The following is a 17,618-nucleotide window of genomic DNA, read 5'->3' on the forward strand; positions in this document are numbered from 1 at the left end:
TGGTGGCATAGCAGTAGAACAAATTGAACCCCTTGTTTGAGCCAAATCTGGGTTGAACGAGATTGGTTGAGCTCCCTCTGGTGTTGTGCTTGTGCATCTTTAAAGTTATTGATGTACTTTGACAGGTACATGGGTGGAAAAGAGCAGAGGCCTAACAGAAAAAAAGAAGAAGGTCATGGGTATTTTCTTTCACATTCAGCTCAAATCGGTTCAAATCCTCAGAGAGATAGGGGGGGTGCATGAGGAAAATGTGTATATTTAGCAAGAGTTTTGTTGATATCTGCAACGTTTAAAGGCTGTTTTGCCTGTGGTTGGAGGATAAATATATAAATCACAAACCTTTACCTTTTGTCAATTAATCAGCACATATGCAATGAGAACATCTGTGAATTGTTTGAGAAGTGCATTTCCCTTGTGATCATGCTTTTAATACATACAATACACACATTTTGCTGATTATAACAGTTAGTTGATATTTACACTGATCATATCCCATCATCATTGATGCATTAAGTATTACCGCATGTTATTTCGATGTGCATATCCTATGTATATTTTCTAAATGTACTACTATTCTGAAGACTACATTGTAATGTCATCTTCTGTACTTTATAACTTCCTAGAATGCCATCTGTGTGCTGCCATGGAATAAGATAACTGGCCTTTGCCATCTCCCCAGAGTCATGCCATGGAGCTCAAATAGACACAATTAGCACTTTCTGCAGGCACCATGTTGACAATGTCATTTCAGCACACACAGCCACCGAGGGCCCCGTCTGCATAGAAATACACCAACACTATAGGGAGCATGTTAGGACAGTTCTTTCCAAAACAAGACAGAGGAACAATGTGACCCAAACACAACTCTGTTATGTATGTATGTATGTATGTATGTATGTATGTATGTATGTATGTATGTATGTATGTATGTATGTATGTATGTATGTATGTATGTATTAATGAGTGGCAAAGTTGACCTGCCTGAAGAGCAGATGCACGGCCAGATGGGATTCCCCTTTGTCTGAGCAATACATGGTTGGTTTCCCATGAGTGAGGCACAGGTTCCTTTGAATTGAATTGAATTGAATTGAATTGAATTGAATTGAATTGAATTGAATTGAATTGAATTGAATTGAATTGAATTGAATTGAATTCAGGTGATTACATATGTGTATAACAGCCAATTGCCTTCTCTATAGTTACTTGTGCTATCATAAAGTACTATGATGTTAAAAGACATGTACAGGCTTTGTAACTGCAGTGCGATGAACAAACAAGAGATTTCACTTTGTCTTTGTCTTTATCTGCCTCTGGTAGATGTCCTTGGTGGAAAGGACGTACAAAGAGTCTGCAGGGGGCCTGCTTTGCACAGCAACAAGGACTGAGGCCCTCATTTGTTGGAAGGACTAGCACAGCTTCACACATGACTAATGGAACATTTGTGTTATCCTTCACACTGCCATTGAAACAATACATGCACAGGTTAAATATAAATGGATGTTCGGCAGAGAAATTCTGTGCTGTACTGAAGGATTCTACAGTTATTGCCAGTGGTATGATATTAATCTTTGATGAAGGTGTTGTGCTGCAGTGGTCTAGTAACAGTCTCTGATATGAATATTCTTTTCTTTGTTTGTTTTCTGTCTGATATGTGCATATTGTAAGTTATACTTACAGTATACAGCATCAAAAGATAAATGCAAATATTCAAAGAAGTATTCATAAATAGTTCAAGTGTCTAAATAATAAACAATTATAAATTATTTGGAAAAGACTGCATCATACAGTAATGAATATCTACTCTGAAGTTTACTGTTAGAATTTTTTTCAAGATGAACCATACCTTACGCTCATAACTCAGGTGAGAGGCGGTAAACACTGAGGATGCATTGTATAAATCTGCCAGGACCTTGGGCTGTGAAGTCAGTCAGTTGATTAATGGCAGCATCATCAAGTATCCCTGGAGCTGTGTAAATCACGGGAGAGAGCACATGCGTCACATACTGTAGTAGCTGTGATACAGAGTTGTATGACGTTTGGTTATTCCCATGCTGCACACTGTCCCTATTCGCTGGTGATTCAATTAGGATTACATATGCTGAGTCGACACGCTTGAGCTAGGCGAAATTATGAAACTCAGCAGTCTGAGAGGTACAGTAATGCCCTTCATACATAATATACTGTATATCTAGAACGAGAGTGACATAGTACTGTGTCGCCCTAATGTAAGCATCCACTTTTCAACTCACCTGTCATTTGCACTTAAATAAAAGTGGGTCTACACTCTACAGTAATATGTAACCTTGTATTTGTCCATCTCTCTCTCTGTTGCTCCCTCTCTCTTTATCGTTTACCTCCTGTCTCTCTGTTATGCAAAACATACATGCACATTATTCAAATAAAATAACTGCTGCCATGTAAATGTATAACAATCTCTTATTATTAATTCAAAGCTAATCACATCACAACGAACAGTTTAGTTTCAGTTTAAAACCTTTTATTAATCCAGGGTAGGATCACTGAGCGTGGAGGATGCTCTTTTTCAGCAACCCTTCATACTCATGCAGTTACACACATGCACAGCAGGGAGCTGCCCAGTACAATCCCAGTCTTATCTAGTTGGCCACACGAGCTATTTGGGGGTTAAGTGACTTGCTCAAGTGGACCTGGGTTTTCAGGGAGGGGATAAGTGGTGCTCATTGACTTCCCCGTCTCCAGGGGATGGAACCAGGAACATTTCGGCTTCAAGTACACTCCTTTTAACTTTAGTCCACCATGTTAGTGCTATAGCAATATTACATCTGTTATGTTCGACTGTCACTCCAGAGATGTGTGCCTCTAGAAATCCAAAGGGAAGGGATACTCTATATAAGCGCAAGTGAGGCAAGGTGTAATAGGTGTAAAGTCAGTTCTAGTCAATATGCACAGAAAATCCCTGGGGTCAAATATCAACAGGTACGGCAGAGAGAACGACAAAGATCTGTTTGCAGATAACATGATTGCATCTGTTTAAGACAGCCGGTGCAATTACAGTAAGTGATCCTTGTTCCATGGGAAAGTCTGAAAGGCTGTAGGACTGATATTTGAAACGCATATATGCTAGTAGGGTAAAAGTGGTGCTTAAATTGTGTGTTAATATCTCTTTACATATGGCTCAGGTATGTTGTTGAATTTGAGATGGCAGGGACATTAACACAAAAATAAGTATGAAAGTTAAGCGTTAAAAAAAATACAACCAAAGAGCAGCAAAATAGAAAATCGATAGCCACTCTCTTGACAATCTATTGCTGTTGCATTGTGGATGCATGTGTTTTTCATTTTTGTTGTCCTCAACGTCTATTTGTAACATATGTCATCTGTTGACTGGAGTGTGCTTGATGAAACACAAGACAAAAAGAAAAAAATCAATAAACCAATCAATCTGATGTGACCACCTCTGATGTCTTCATCAGAATTTGCTACCTCTCTTTTTACCTCAAAACATATGGCAGTGAGTGACATACTGGCAATGTACAGAGTCAAATGCTGTGTATAGTTTTTAGTACCAAGCTTCACTGAGCCTTCAGTCCACTTTAATCTTGTTGATGCACTTCTTTCTCATTAGAGCCAGCCAGAGTTGTGTCCCGGGGAAAGAAGATGTGATGTCATTAACCCCAGACAGATGCTCCCTGGTTAATAATAAACACTGCTGCCAGATGTCAGCACCAAGCCAGATGTCAACAGCATTCAGAGGGCTGGGAATCTGATGGCAGCCAGTTTGTCACCTAAAGTTAATGGACCATAAAACGAAAGAATGTTGGCATTTCTGCCATGCTGGCACACCTGCACGGCTGTCCATCTTTTTTTATTCTTTTCTTTTTAAGGACATTATTGTCTCTACAATATTGCAACAAAATAAAACTCCTTAGTTCAATTCAGTTCTGTGTGAAGTTTGCAAGACTTTGCAAGAAAATGTCTTGACATACTGTCAGATAACAGAATCTTTTTGATCATTTGTCAATTTCCCTATGTAATTACATACATACAGAATATGAAATACTGTTCCCCTTCAGCCACTTACAGAGCAACATAAAACATCATTCAACCATCCAAAAAAATCATAAGACTAAATCTAAAAACAAACAACATAAACAAAAACATTTAAAAGTACAATGTTTAGAAATGCAGTTAAACTAGAAGTTAAACGTGCAGTATACAAAGTGCCATGGTGCAATCCTTTAAAAGGTTAACAGCATAATATAATAAAGTGCTGTTTGTTGTGCATTTTAAAAGTGCAATTACATCATGTCCAGTCCAGTCCAATTCAGTTAAGTTCAGTTTGTTTGGAGGAGGGTGTTGAGTGTGGGGGTGCATTGGCAGGTGGTGCAGTTTATTTATAATCCTCACTGCACTCAGGAAGAAGCTATTCAGCATCCTACTACTATTGACTTTAATGCTCCTATACTTCTTTCCTGATGGCAGGAGGAAAAACAGACCATGGGAAGGGTGGTAGGGGTCCCATACTCCCTTATGATGCTGGTGGTGTTTGATATAGAGCTCCAGTGAGGACCGGAGAGATGAGATGGTTCTTGATGTTTGGCTGTAGACCCTGACTCTCTGTTGCCTCTGCGACAAGAAGTTAAGGACCCAGGTGCAAGTGCTAGAGTCCACAATCAGCATCCTCAGCTTTTCCACCAACTGTTGTGGAATTATGAGATGCTTGAGTTGAAACCATATAGTGGAAACTTGGTACAGCCAGTATTGAATAAAATCAATGTAATGAAAAAAAAAAAGAAAAAAAAACATTGATAGTGAATGAATGAATTAATTTGTTTCAGACTGTAACCTCCATGCTTTTGTTTGCTGCAAACCAGATGTCTAAGTTCAAACGGAAAGTCATATACAACATCTCCTGTGGTTCCACATATGTCCCAGTACAGCATTTAGGCTATTTCTAACAGTAGATGTGACAAAATTATAGCTATATTATAGTCAGGGAGGCTAAAAGGAATACTCTGTGTCTGCCTCAGTGTGAAGTAAGAGGTGGGTAGAGGGGACTAACCATAAAACAAATATTTTAAGTAATCCAGTGGGCGATTTTTATTCCTAAGCATACAGTGTTACATATGATTCAAATCACAGGGGCCCCACTATCAGCCCGGGCTTAGATGCTGTGCTGCTTCTTACATCCAACTCGACAGAATTGGCTTGAACCGAACGACACTGCCATCATTACAGCCCTGCGACCTTGCTTGTGGGGCTAATAATGAAAACATTATAATTAAATATAATATTAAATATAAGTCAGTAGGGTTCATTCTGCAATTTGCCTATTATATTATAATATAGTTTTATATTATAATATAATAAAGTTGTTATTTTGGTTAGAGGGTGGTGCTAGAAGAAACATCAAGGGGTCATTCAAATTATTAGAATTAATCCACCCGCACACAGCAAGTGTCATAGCAATATGCCCATTAGCTTTTGAGATGCAAGTGGAATGCAAGTGGATATTTGGTCTACGGGTGATGCTAGAGGGTCATGAGGTCAACAAAATCAGTAGGGTTATCCTTAAGGGAGCATGAATCCACTCCAGCAAATTCTATGGCGATCCAGACAGTAATTACATTTTTGAGATATGTTGTGTGCTTAGATAGGACCAAAGGTTTTGGACGAAATGACCGACGGACAGACAGACAGCTGGACAGATGGACAATGCTGTTCTTAGAGCCCTGCTGCTAGCAAGGTTCAAAAGAACAAGCAGAGAAGTGGAAATCTATTAAAAGAGACATTGGAAAGATGATACCGTAGTCCGTAGCGAAGATGATTACAGGAACCACATCTTCTCCACAGGAACAACGTGCACGTGCGTGTCATTGTGACAACGTTGAGAGCAAAAGGATTTAATCATACCTATGTTTTGCCTGAATGTCTCAGAATATGTCCACACTGGGCTGGAGCAAGATTAATAGACAACAGCAAGAGAAGGGGAGTCTTTTAAATCCCTTAAACCTCACCACAAGGCTCTTCTGTTGGCAGAAGATTATTACAGAGCTGTGGATCACAAGGCGAGGGCTTTTCGCTTGAATTGGGGTTGATTTGGAGCAACCACTGCTACCTGGTCAGGTTCTGTCATGACGTGCCATTCTGTCATGACAGGACTGACAGCAGCCTCTTTGCTTTCCTGAAACAGTCATCCAATCCCTCCGAGACCTGACGTAAATCTGCAGGGAGGCCGAAACAAAAGGCGCTGGGCTTACAGGCTCAGCTATACTGAAAGCAAATACTTAAAGCACACACTTGGCCTGAACCCTCCCGCGTGTTCTTAGTGTTTTTATAATGGCATGATCACAAGGGTTAGACGTTGCCTGTAATTCTCATGCCATGGCATGCTGAGAGAGACTGAATGTCTTATATAACCTCTGTCTCTGGTCATCTGCACTGCGTGACCTCTTCTCCTCGCCTCACTAAGCCGTTCATCCTTTTTTGAGAAGGGAGTGTTCCTTCTATTTTGTGGACTGTTTTCTTTATTTTCACGGTGACAGCTCTGGGTTTGGTCTGTTTTTGAAGGCATGGACTGTGATGTTCTGTCAGAGAAATCTACATGGATGTTAACTGTGGGCAGGGTTGAGGTGGGTGCAGCTGGGTTTAGTCTGCATCAAGGTTCAATGTTCAAGGTGTTGTTTATTGTTACGTCTTGTGTACAGGACAGGTACATAAGAGTATCATCCCACTGAGCATATTTCGGGCTATTAGACGTCTAAAATACGTCTAAGGGCTAGGCTAAAACCGGGTTATAATTGGTCTAACAGTGAAAGCTTTTTAGACGTCTAGGCTTAGCTTAGATGTTGATTATCTGTTTTTAAGCGTCTATTTATAGACCATCTATATTATAGCCGTTGAAATGACGTCTATAATATAGACATCTGTCTATATATAGACGCTTAAAAAACTGCTAACCCTAGACGTCTAAAAGATTTTCACTGTTAGACCAATTATAACCCTGTTGGCTGTTTTAGACGGAGGTCTAATAGCCGACTATGGCTCACTGGGATATTTTGTTCTGGTTCCTCACCACTTTGTATCAATATCAATAATAATAGTAAACATATACAACAACAAGAAAAATAACAAAAAGGAGAACAGTTTGACCCTTGTACTTATGCTTAAGGTGCTGAGTGCAAGGTTCTTACCATAGGTTATAAAATATAACCATTATGTGTGAATGTGATTATGAAATGACCATTGAAATCATATTGAAAAGATAAGTTACAAAGAAATAACTTTACAATATCACATGTAAAGTGTCTTGAGACTACTTACTGTGATTTGGCACTGTAATGAATTTAATTTCATTTTGATGCGTGTAGGCCTACCAGTCTCACAAGTGTTCACAATGAACCTGCTTCATTAATATGAGAATAGGCCCCAAAAGACCTGTAATTTGGGCAAAGCATTCTTTGCCCAAATTCTTTGTTGTCATCCATGGGATAAAGTTATTTTCCACAGAATTCCATTCCAAAGTTCAGGTGACTCTTTCTTTACTACTGTCTCTTCATCTGTGATGTCATACAAATGCAGAGCTCTACTGACAATAAATCACAGAAGGGACAGCTTTTTAGAGATTTACTGTATGTATATTTTCTGTCTCTCTGCACATGTCACTTTAATTGTATCTATCTAATGTAAAACAAAAAAGATTATGTATAAAAACATCCATCAACCCAAACTGTTACGCAGGGCAATATTTTACATCTAATAGCCTAGGCCCTGGTGTCTAGGATGAATGGTGTTACATAAAAGAGACAAGCCATCAAAGTGAACTCTTTCTCCACGCGGTTCTTTTTCTCAATACCTGCAGTGTGTGCTTCCAGTCCTGTCTTGAACACGGGACATGGGACATCACCTGAGGGTGGCCCAGACCTGAATAATATATTTCCTAAGCTCACTAACTCGCTGGCTCCATCATCACATAGTGCCATGGGCAGATTCAGCAGTACTGGGAGCCGTTATGTAATGACTGCAAAGGCCAGCTACAGTCTTTGCTAAGACAAGGCTAAGTCTGTGTGTTGAGTTGACATCCATGGTTGCTACAGGCTTGTCTTTTTGGGGCTGACATCCAGATGATTCCTCCTGCGGTAGGGGAGTAGTAGAAAATTTGCAAACTCCTCCCCCGCAAATCCCCTTATTTGTATCCAAGAAGTCCCTCTGGGATGTTCATGCACAGTGCATGAGCCTATTATGCAGTTTGGGGTTGTCAGATCTTGGCTGGCACCATGAAGGCCAGAGTTCATGAGTGAACAATATGCTCAGAGGGGTGGACTAATCTTAGTGTCTGATTATAATCTCTCAACTCACCGTCTAAAATGCAGGCATAAGTATGTGCCAGAGAATGAGAGAACAATAATTTTAGAAACTAAAGAGAGCGTTAATTTGTGTGTCCATTAATTGAGAAGCCACATAATCGATTAGTGTGGCCGGCACACATCCACAAAAAGAGCATCACATGCACACAAACGCACACACACACAACCTTTCAAAAAACATCTATCATCTCTTTTGAACATATAGTTTGTATTTATTGATGATATGTATTTTGTTGTGTTAATTGTGTATGCTATGATGAATTGAATACATACAGTAGGACCACAATGGAAACAAGTTCCCAGGAAAAAAAAAAAAAAAAAGTTCCCAGGACTTTTTTGTGTTATCCTTTTAGCTATAATGTCAGACTGTACCATGTGCTGTTTACATTTCTGACTAATAAAGAATCCAATCAATCAATCAAACCGATGCCAGATTCTTTTGTCTGATGCCGATACTGATTTGGGAAAAGCAACATTTTGAAATAAATTTGAATAATTTTGATTTGATTAAAGTCTCTATTTGAGAACATTTAACTCACTGTACAAGCAAACAAATGAATACAAATAAGCACAAATAATGTTTTGTAGTATATTAAACTTCAACATAATGAAAATATAACTTTAATTATATACCATGACAAGAACAAGCAAACCAAACAAGTAAATATAAAATACACAAATAAACTAAACTTAATTTAAGCCCTTTTCAAAAAGCTTAAAAAATAGCAGATAAAGCGCACAACTCGTTGAAATACAATTTGTTGTGAGCTTGTGTCAGAGGCAGGGAAATTCACTTACAATTGTTTATTACACGGCTTGGTTGAATGCTTGATTCTGATTGGTCAATCATCGGTCATTATTTCTGGATAATCACCCTGTCGGGCTTTAAATTTCAATAATGACCACCTCCCCATACATTATCCCTTGCTTATTGGCGACCAAAACAGGAGGAGCAGGACAAACCACAGTACGTACACACACACACACACACACACACACACACACACACACACACACACACACACACACACACACACACACACACACACACACACACAGAATTTATTTACTTTGAGCTGATTATGTATGCTTGCTTGTCACTCCATTACAAGGAACCTCCTCACCTGTGCTCCATTATTCACAGCCCATGGCAGGGCTGAATAAATAAAGGTAACGTGGTAAACACCCCTGATCCAGTGAAGCAATGAGACACTATCTGGAGAAAAGGAGAACGTTCAACGCCAACACCTCTCCTCTCCTTTATCACCCACCCTTCTATTTTCTCTCCTCCTTTTAAGCCCTTACAGAACTGTGCCGCTCCCCTGTCTTCATTTTCATATCTCCCTCCTCTTCTCTTTCCCCTTTCACCCCCAAATTGCCTCTCCTCTAGTCCCCTCTTGTCTCCTCTTTTGTCCTCTCCTTTCCTCTGCTCTCCTCCCATCCTCCTCTTCTGTGGCTGTATTGATTTTAATCATCCCTGCACACAGTACCACGTATTAGGCTGCAGATGATTTACTGTATATAGACTCAGCTTCTAAATCTGCTATGGATAATAAATCCGGTGCTATATCCATTCCCGCACTTTTTTTATCTACTCAATTACACTCTCGAATATCACATGGCTTCCAGTCGATTACAGTATGCTCCCTTTTTTTTAAGTCTCTTTGAACCAAGTGTCCAAGCACTGAGTTCAATTTAATTGATGTGGAATGTACACTAGGGAGAAGGTACATAATTTATAATGTACCAGTAAATGTTTTATGTCAATACTCCATTCTATTACTGTAGTATGTTGTATTATTGTACTGTAGTTAATTGTTAGTGATAGTTGCTGTGGGGCTCCAATCCTACCATAAATGTGTGAGATCTCTGCGTGCATGCGTGTCAGTGTTCTGACCTTCGCATATCTGGAGAACAGTCCAACCAATTGACCTCAAATTCGACGCATGTATCGCCAAGGACTCGATGGAGAGTTGTGCCCGGTGTCAAGTCGAACAGATATGCGGTTGTCCTGAACCGCCGATCAGTTTGAAGTCGATCGGTCAGACGGTTCTCGCGATACGTGAGCTACATATATACTTACATCCACACTGAGATTTCACGCTTTTATAGTAGGATAGAACACAATAATATTATCTGTGTTATTTTAAAGACAAATGTAAAACGATTATCCTTGTAGTATTAAATTAACATATATTTCAGTGTGTAGTGTGTACAGTTATTTACTGGTAGTAAACCTTACTTCAGAAGGCCTGCATTATTTCCAATCATCCTCATTAGGGCACTTGCATCTAAATCTCAGATTCAATTGTGAGTCTCCTCCAAGAATGCAAGCAGTGGTATTTCATTGGATAGCCATTAGGCATTTTCATCCTGGCTTAATATGCTCCAGTCCAGACATGCTGCAAACATACTGCAAATTCAGGGGTTCAGTGTTCTTGGTCACAAACTGGGAACTCTCTGGTTATACTTCCTGAGCCATTGTAATGCGAATTGTCAGTGGTTCTGGGAGGAATATAAAGGCATAAGTAAGTAAGTTCACTGCTGCTGCCTGCTGGGTCTGCTAGCTGGACAACTCTCTGACACTGTCCCAAAAGTACTCAACCATGGCTGCAGTGCAGTTAACGGAACAGCTGCATTGAAAACTGAAAGACGATGAAGAATGCACAGTAGCAGCGATACGGAGTAGGGCAAGCTTGTCTGTCCAAGTGTCGATACGGGCTCAAAGTACTGCTGTAGGTGCCAAACAAAGGCAAGCTCTTGTAATGTTTGACCTCCTGGAACGGATACAGAAAACAGAATACTTACAAGAGCCTCTGTTCAGTTATAACCCCCATGGCTAAATCAACCACTCTCCTCACACTTTCTTAACAAGTTCCTCAGTTATGTGCTGCTGTTTCCATTCTTAAAATACATACTTTAATTACAGTACATCTAACTTTGTTCAAATGTGTGGGCGGACACACACACACACACACACACACACACACACACACACACACACACACACACACACACACACACACACACACACACACACACACAGTCCAACAATCCAGGCCTGGAATTGTAGATAGAGTCCCTCGGTGGCTTCTCTCGCTGAATGGCAGTTGTGGAACTAAAGCAGGGGAGGCAGTATGTGAGTCACTGGTTATTTAGAGCCTCTCTGACCTCGTCTCATCGACAGCAAACAACAGGAGTACTGACTCGTATTCCCCAAGGCAGAGGATTATCATTGTTTTTCCACATAGTTAATTAGTATTAGAGAATCCTCTGAGTCCCTGCGGGGGAGAGCCAGAGGCGGCATAAATCACTTCCTTTATTCTGCCCCGAGGACGGGATAAACAGGTATTAGTGATATAGATTGATGGGAAATATCCTGCCTACTGTTTTCTCTCCATCTGTCTCTCTGTCTCTCTGTCTCTCTCTCTCTCTCTCTCTCCCACTCTCTCTTTCTTTCTTTCTCTCTCTCTCTTTACCCACACAACCCATATTATGATCTCTCAGTACTTAACTCTATCTCTCTCCAGTTCATTGATTTGCCATAATTCCAAGATTTGGTTTGTCCGCATCCACAGTTCAGTGGATTTAGTCATTCCACACAGACAGCCTTAAATTGACCCCTAAAGGCCCCTACACACCAAACTGAGTTACTACCACTGACTAAACGTTAGGAAGTCAGATCGGGTCAGACGTTGTGTGCGCTTTCTCTCGCTCTTTTCTTGACATCATGGCGTTTGTGCTCTCGTTCTCTCTCTCTCTCTCACGCACACGCACGCACGCACGCACGCACGCACGCACGCACGCACACACACACACACACACACACACACACACACACACACACACACACACACACACACACGATAATTATGCAGTCTTATTACAGTAAGGCTTGTAATTGCATTTGCCACAGGTTTAATTAGTGAGTGTAAACAATTGGTACCAGGCTTCACTTTACACCAACTTGATCATGAAGAGCTCTGCCTCTGCTTCCTTTCTTCCTGCTTTCTTCCTGCTGCCTTCCCAAGAAGGCAGCAGGTAGAAAGAAGGAAAAAAAGCAGCCTACAATTAGCCTGGCATTGGCCAGACTGATAACGTGGAAGGTTTCATGACATGCTGGTTTACAAAATATTAAAAGTCTTTATCATGGTCCTTCAAACGTGTATTAAAAGGTTTTAACTGCAATCCTGCAGATTTGTTGGAAGCCAAGGAAGGTGATACTCCAAGAAGCGTAACTTAACCTCTGAGCTAAACATCTCACTTAGCTCACGTTACCTACCTCAGTGCTTTCTATAAATTACTCTACAGTATTAATCACTATTTGCCAAAGCATTAACGATGTCCTAACTCAGCCTTAATTCAATCTCTAGTAGATATAAACATCTTTCTCAGCCCATTAACTCCTTCAAGTTAGGGAATAAACCATAAACACTGTTGGAACCGTTTGTAGATGGCAAACAGTTCAGGCTTATTAACATATCTGTAATCTCAAACCAGCCCAGTAACCAGATTACACAATCACCCACCTCAGAATTCAGAACTGTAGCTAGAAAGACCTCTGCTCCTTCCTCCTCCGTTGAACAAACCAAAGTTTCACAACTCATGGTTTGGGACTCCAAAAGTGAGTCACAAGGAGACATACAATGGTAGCAGACAACTATTCATTTTAATAGAGGCATGTGGTGTTGTTTAACCACTTATACCCTATACTTAACCCCAGGTTAATTTATTCCTGACTGGCTCCTGACTTCATGATTTCACTTTATAAGAAGGGATCCATCTGTAGTGTATTGACGTCTCGGCCAGCATGGGGTCTAACTGCAGCAAGCTGTATGTTGAGTAAACTGCTCAGCTCTGAGACCAGAGTATATACTGTGTGTTTACCATGACTGTGGAACGGCTAGGAGGTAGGTGCTGCACAGAACGAGCCTATATGAACATCAGATCATTTACACTGGTACTATCGAGCTCTCTGCAATAAAGCAATGATGCAGAAACCCTCATTTGAATGGAATGGCAGCTAATTGCTTTGAAGATGCTCAGGCTGTTGTAATTACATAGGTTATCATGGGCGAAATATGATCCGGTCATCTGAGGAAAAGTAATGGCCTGCTGACAAATGTTGGCTACAAAAATGCATAGTCACACTATACAGCAGAATAACGACAGACCCTCTTAAAATAGACTCTGAATAATGCTGTTGCTACTGAATGATTAATAAGTGCTGGTGTCCAGTTGCCTATTTTTTTTTTAGATGCTAGTACAGTATTGCAGATGTTGGTTATTTGTTCACATATGTGTATGTTATATAGCCTACCCTACTATATCCTTTTTGCTTGCCCACAAATGTTTAGAATTTAGATCTCACAAGCTTGTTTAGGGAGGTCTGCAGTTTTGTCTTCAGTGGCTTGGCGATGCTACATGTAGTGTACCATGAGGTGCAAGCATAGTCAAAATTACACAACAGCTAGAGTCCTCAGTGAACTCCTGTTGATAAACAAAGAGATCCTGCCAAAAAAAATTGTTCTTTGATTCACTTTCGTACTCACATTTGAAGCCATTTTTTTCGCATGAAAGTTTGTTATCCAAAATACAACCCAAATAGATCACCTCGTCTTTGCTTGTGACTACATTGCTACCAACTCCGATCGTAAAGCCTGTGGATCATGAGGTTGGTATTAGACCCAATTAGTATGGATTCTGTTTTTCAATGGATGCTAAGTATTATGGAAGGATCAAACCATCCTGGGAACTGGTGTTTGTTGTTTATTTCTGTGTTTCACAGCGAGGCAGTGATTCTCCAGATAGGCAACTGTTGTTTTGAGGGTTGTTTTCTACACTAGAAACCCTATTTGAGCAGGTAGAGCAAGTGAAGGCAAGGCCACCATAGAGCCAACACAGTCAACCAAAGGACGCAGGCAGTTGCCTGGCAACGCAATCCCTATCACAGCAGGAAACAGAGTCGAACAGAACATTAATCACTCCAAGCTCTGTTTGTGTGTGTGCGTGCGTGCGTGCGTGCGTGCGTGCGTGCGTGCGTGCGTGCGTGCGTGCGTGCGTGTGTGTGTTTCCACGATGCTCTGGTCAGACAAGCTATTTAGAGCTTTCACATTACACTGACTGACACAAATGTATCCATTATTGCATCAACATCTTACAAGTCATGTAAGGCCTGGTAACATCATAATTTCAAAGGTTGTGGATCATGTCACTTAGATTTGAATAGTGATGTTTTTTTATGATTCAGTTAATTTTCTTGAAGATCCAAGAGACCAACAAATGTACAACCCATGCAAAACAAGTGTCTCTTCGACATACAGTATGTGTTATATTTTCAATCAACCAATATATCAGGTTCAAGAAAGACCAAAGCAGGATTTCTAGACTGATATTGAGCATCAATGAATCAAATCATTTCTGGTAATTCCTGGTTCTGTTACCTATTGTACAATAATTGTGTTATTTACTGTGTTTGTTCATACCATACCAAAATGTGAACAACTGGTTTGTTCAAGGGGAGGTAAAAGTAAATTCCCATAGAAAGGAGGTGTGCTGCTGCTGCGGTTTTTCTCCTTTGTACATTTCTGTAAGGACAATTTGTGAATGGATAAAGGACAACTCATGAAGGATAAGATATTTTTGCTGTGCTGCTGCTGTAAGGGTTATGATATAGTATCTTACCATAACTGATACAAACTATTCTTTTCCCCTAAGTCTGCTAAGAGATATGACGGAAAGAGTGCTAATGTGATTAAGTTGGAGTTCAAGTCACATCCATTTCGGTGGTTTATCATATATAGTCTCTAGTGCTTTCGACTTAGAAAAAACTCAATAATTTCCACAAAATGATGCATTCGATTACCAAAATGGACAAATTATTTCATCTCCTATTCTGAGTGGGAGGCTACTTTGGTGTGAACATAGTAGCTACTTGTTGGCAATGGACAAACCCATAGCCTTGCCAAAACAAAGCCCACAGCCATGGCTCTGCCAGTTGAAAAGGATCCTAAAATCTCATTAAAGTGGCATGTGGGTGGATTCACTTCAGTAAAAATGACATGGTTTCCCCCATATCTGCATAGTAAACAGGCTTCGTCTCTGGCCTCACATGCACCCCTACACTCGCATCCTGTCACCGCCTTTCTCCTGTGCCTCGATCCCCTGTGCCGAGTCCATCTGTGGCACTCTTATTAAAAAAAGGAGAGAAAAAAAGAGTGGAGCACCTGCTTTTCTTTGAAAGCTAAAACTGGACCAGGAATTGATCACGGTGTTGACAAGGCGTCACTTTGAATGGAAAAGTGCTGGGGACATTTTTTCTGGTATGTTTTAATGAAGTGAATGCCTCAATTCAACTGTTAGTTCTCCCTCTCTACTACAGGTTAGTTAGTATTCAATTACATTGATAAGCCATCATGCATCCATATGCTAAACCCAACTGCATGTTTAAAAGGGAAAGGTTTAACCACATGAACCCTACGTCCTACCTTCCTTATTCTGGGAGGAACATTCGGCCAAATTAGCAGAGAGCTTGTAGATCAGCTATTTTCAGCCAAGATATTTGGTGTAGAGGGGGGAAGGGGGGCCTGGTAGAGACCCCTGGGGGGACTCCATTCAACAAAGGTTAAGTCTGTATCTAAAATATTTCCAGGGGACAGAATTGGACATTTCAAAAAGTGATGTGGACATGTCCCCAGTAAAAGTTCATTGCCATGCATGCTGAAGGACAACAGATGCAGAGGGACTTGGATGTGGATGTCAGGTATTAAACCTGTGATGCCTGGTTACTTATTGGTGTCAATAACTACTAGGGCCCCGCCTGCTATGAGGGGTCATTGATGATGACTCAATTGGAGCTTCAGGATAATGATGGCTGCCAGTCTCGCTGAAGCCAAGTGACAGGGATGGCCTTTGATTTACAGTTGTCAATCCTATCAACGGTTACCAAGGTCAGGCAGCAAGTAAATATCCTTACGATAGAATATAGTGGCAGCTGGCAGGACCTCCATTTCTATAAGGTTAAGAGGATCTGGCTGCATGTGAAGAGTAAAGACACTTTTAACACTGCATGTTTATGGCAACAAGTAACAACCTATATAAGAAAACACTAATCGTGGATATGGATATATTTGAAACACACTCTGATGTGATATTTTGTTACACAAATCAAGCATTTAACCACTTGAACCTATAGCACCCCTATTCTGGGGCTAATATTCGGTATAAAGTATTTAGTGAAGAGCGATTACAGGAGAGGGCCTATAGAGGGGGCCTAAAATACTTTAGAGAGATTAAGAACCATGTCTATGCAATTGGCCAATGGGCAGTTTATTCAGCTGTCCATAAGTCACACTTTAAAGAGAGAAGTATACCATGAACATAATATGCAGGTGCGACTAATGCCCTGTTTTCCCAGGCAAGCATCCTAGTCCAGTCAACCACCTGGCACTTTATTACACCTCATCATGCCTGATAAATCCTAGAAAATGAACCATAAATATGAAATATTTTACTTCAAAAAACGTCATCTGAGACTGTTCTAAAACAATAGGCCTATCACTTCCAACAATACAATCTCTAAAAATACAATCCCAGTAGCACTATAAACCACTTTATGCATTTAAAATAAGGAAGTGGTTGGATACAACGTTCTTTTTTTTTAGACCACAAAACCTGCAGAAACACCTATATAAACATAGAAATGACTGAGGAACCAGAACTAAATATGTTTTACTACACCCATACATACACATGTAACAAAGAGGCAAGAGGGGGAAGCCAGAAACAGTGTGAGAGCAGAAGTGTGGCCAATTGCATTTTAGGGAAGGAAAAAAAACTCAGTAGGCTACTTTACAGCCTTCCTATAGATATGTACTCGAGTGAAAGTTAAAAAAAAATCTCAAAGAACCTCATGTCTCAAAATGGCATTCCTACTTTGTGTGATGTTTGTAGGCCAACTGTAATTTTGCTGCTGCGACCATTTCATTCACAACACAAGCGCTGTTGACAGACCTCGTGAGGACATCTTCGCACCAGCACCACTTCTCTCGTGCGGTTACCGTTACTTTCAGTAATTAGCAGTGGTGTATATGTAGTCAAGCACTTAAGTACAATTTTGAGGTATTTTTTACTTTCTTCAGTATTACAATTTTCTATACTTTTGTTTTACTTCTACTCCACTTCATCTCAGAGGAAAATATTGTACTTTTACTCCACTACAATTATATGAAAACGTTAGTTATTAGTTACTTTGTAGATTTTGATTATTATTTC

The sequence above is a fragment of the Gymnoscopelus microlampas genome (assembly GCF_963454915.1).
Source record: "Gymnoscopelus microlampas genome assembly, chromosome: 10".
Classification (NCBI taxonomy): domain Eukaryota; kingdom Metazoa; phylum Chordata; class Actinopteri; order Myctophiformes; family Myctophidae; genus Gymnoscopelus; species Gymnoscopelus microlampas.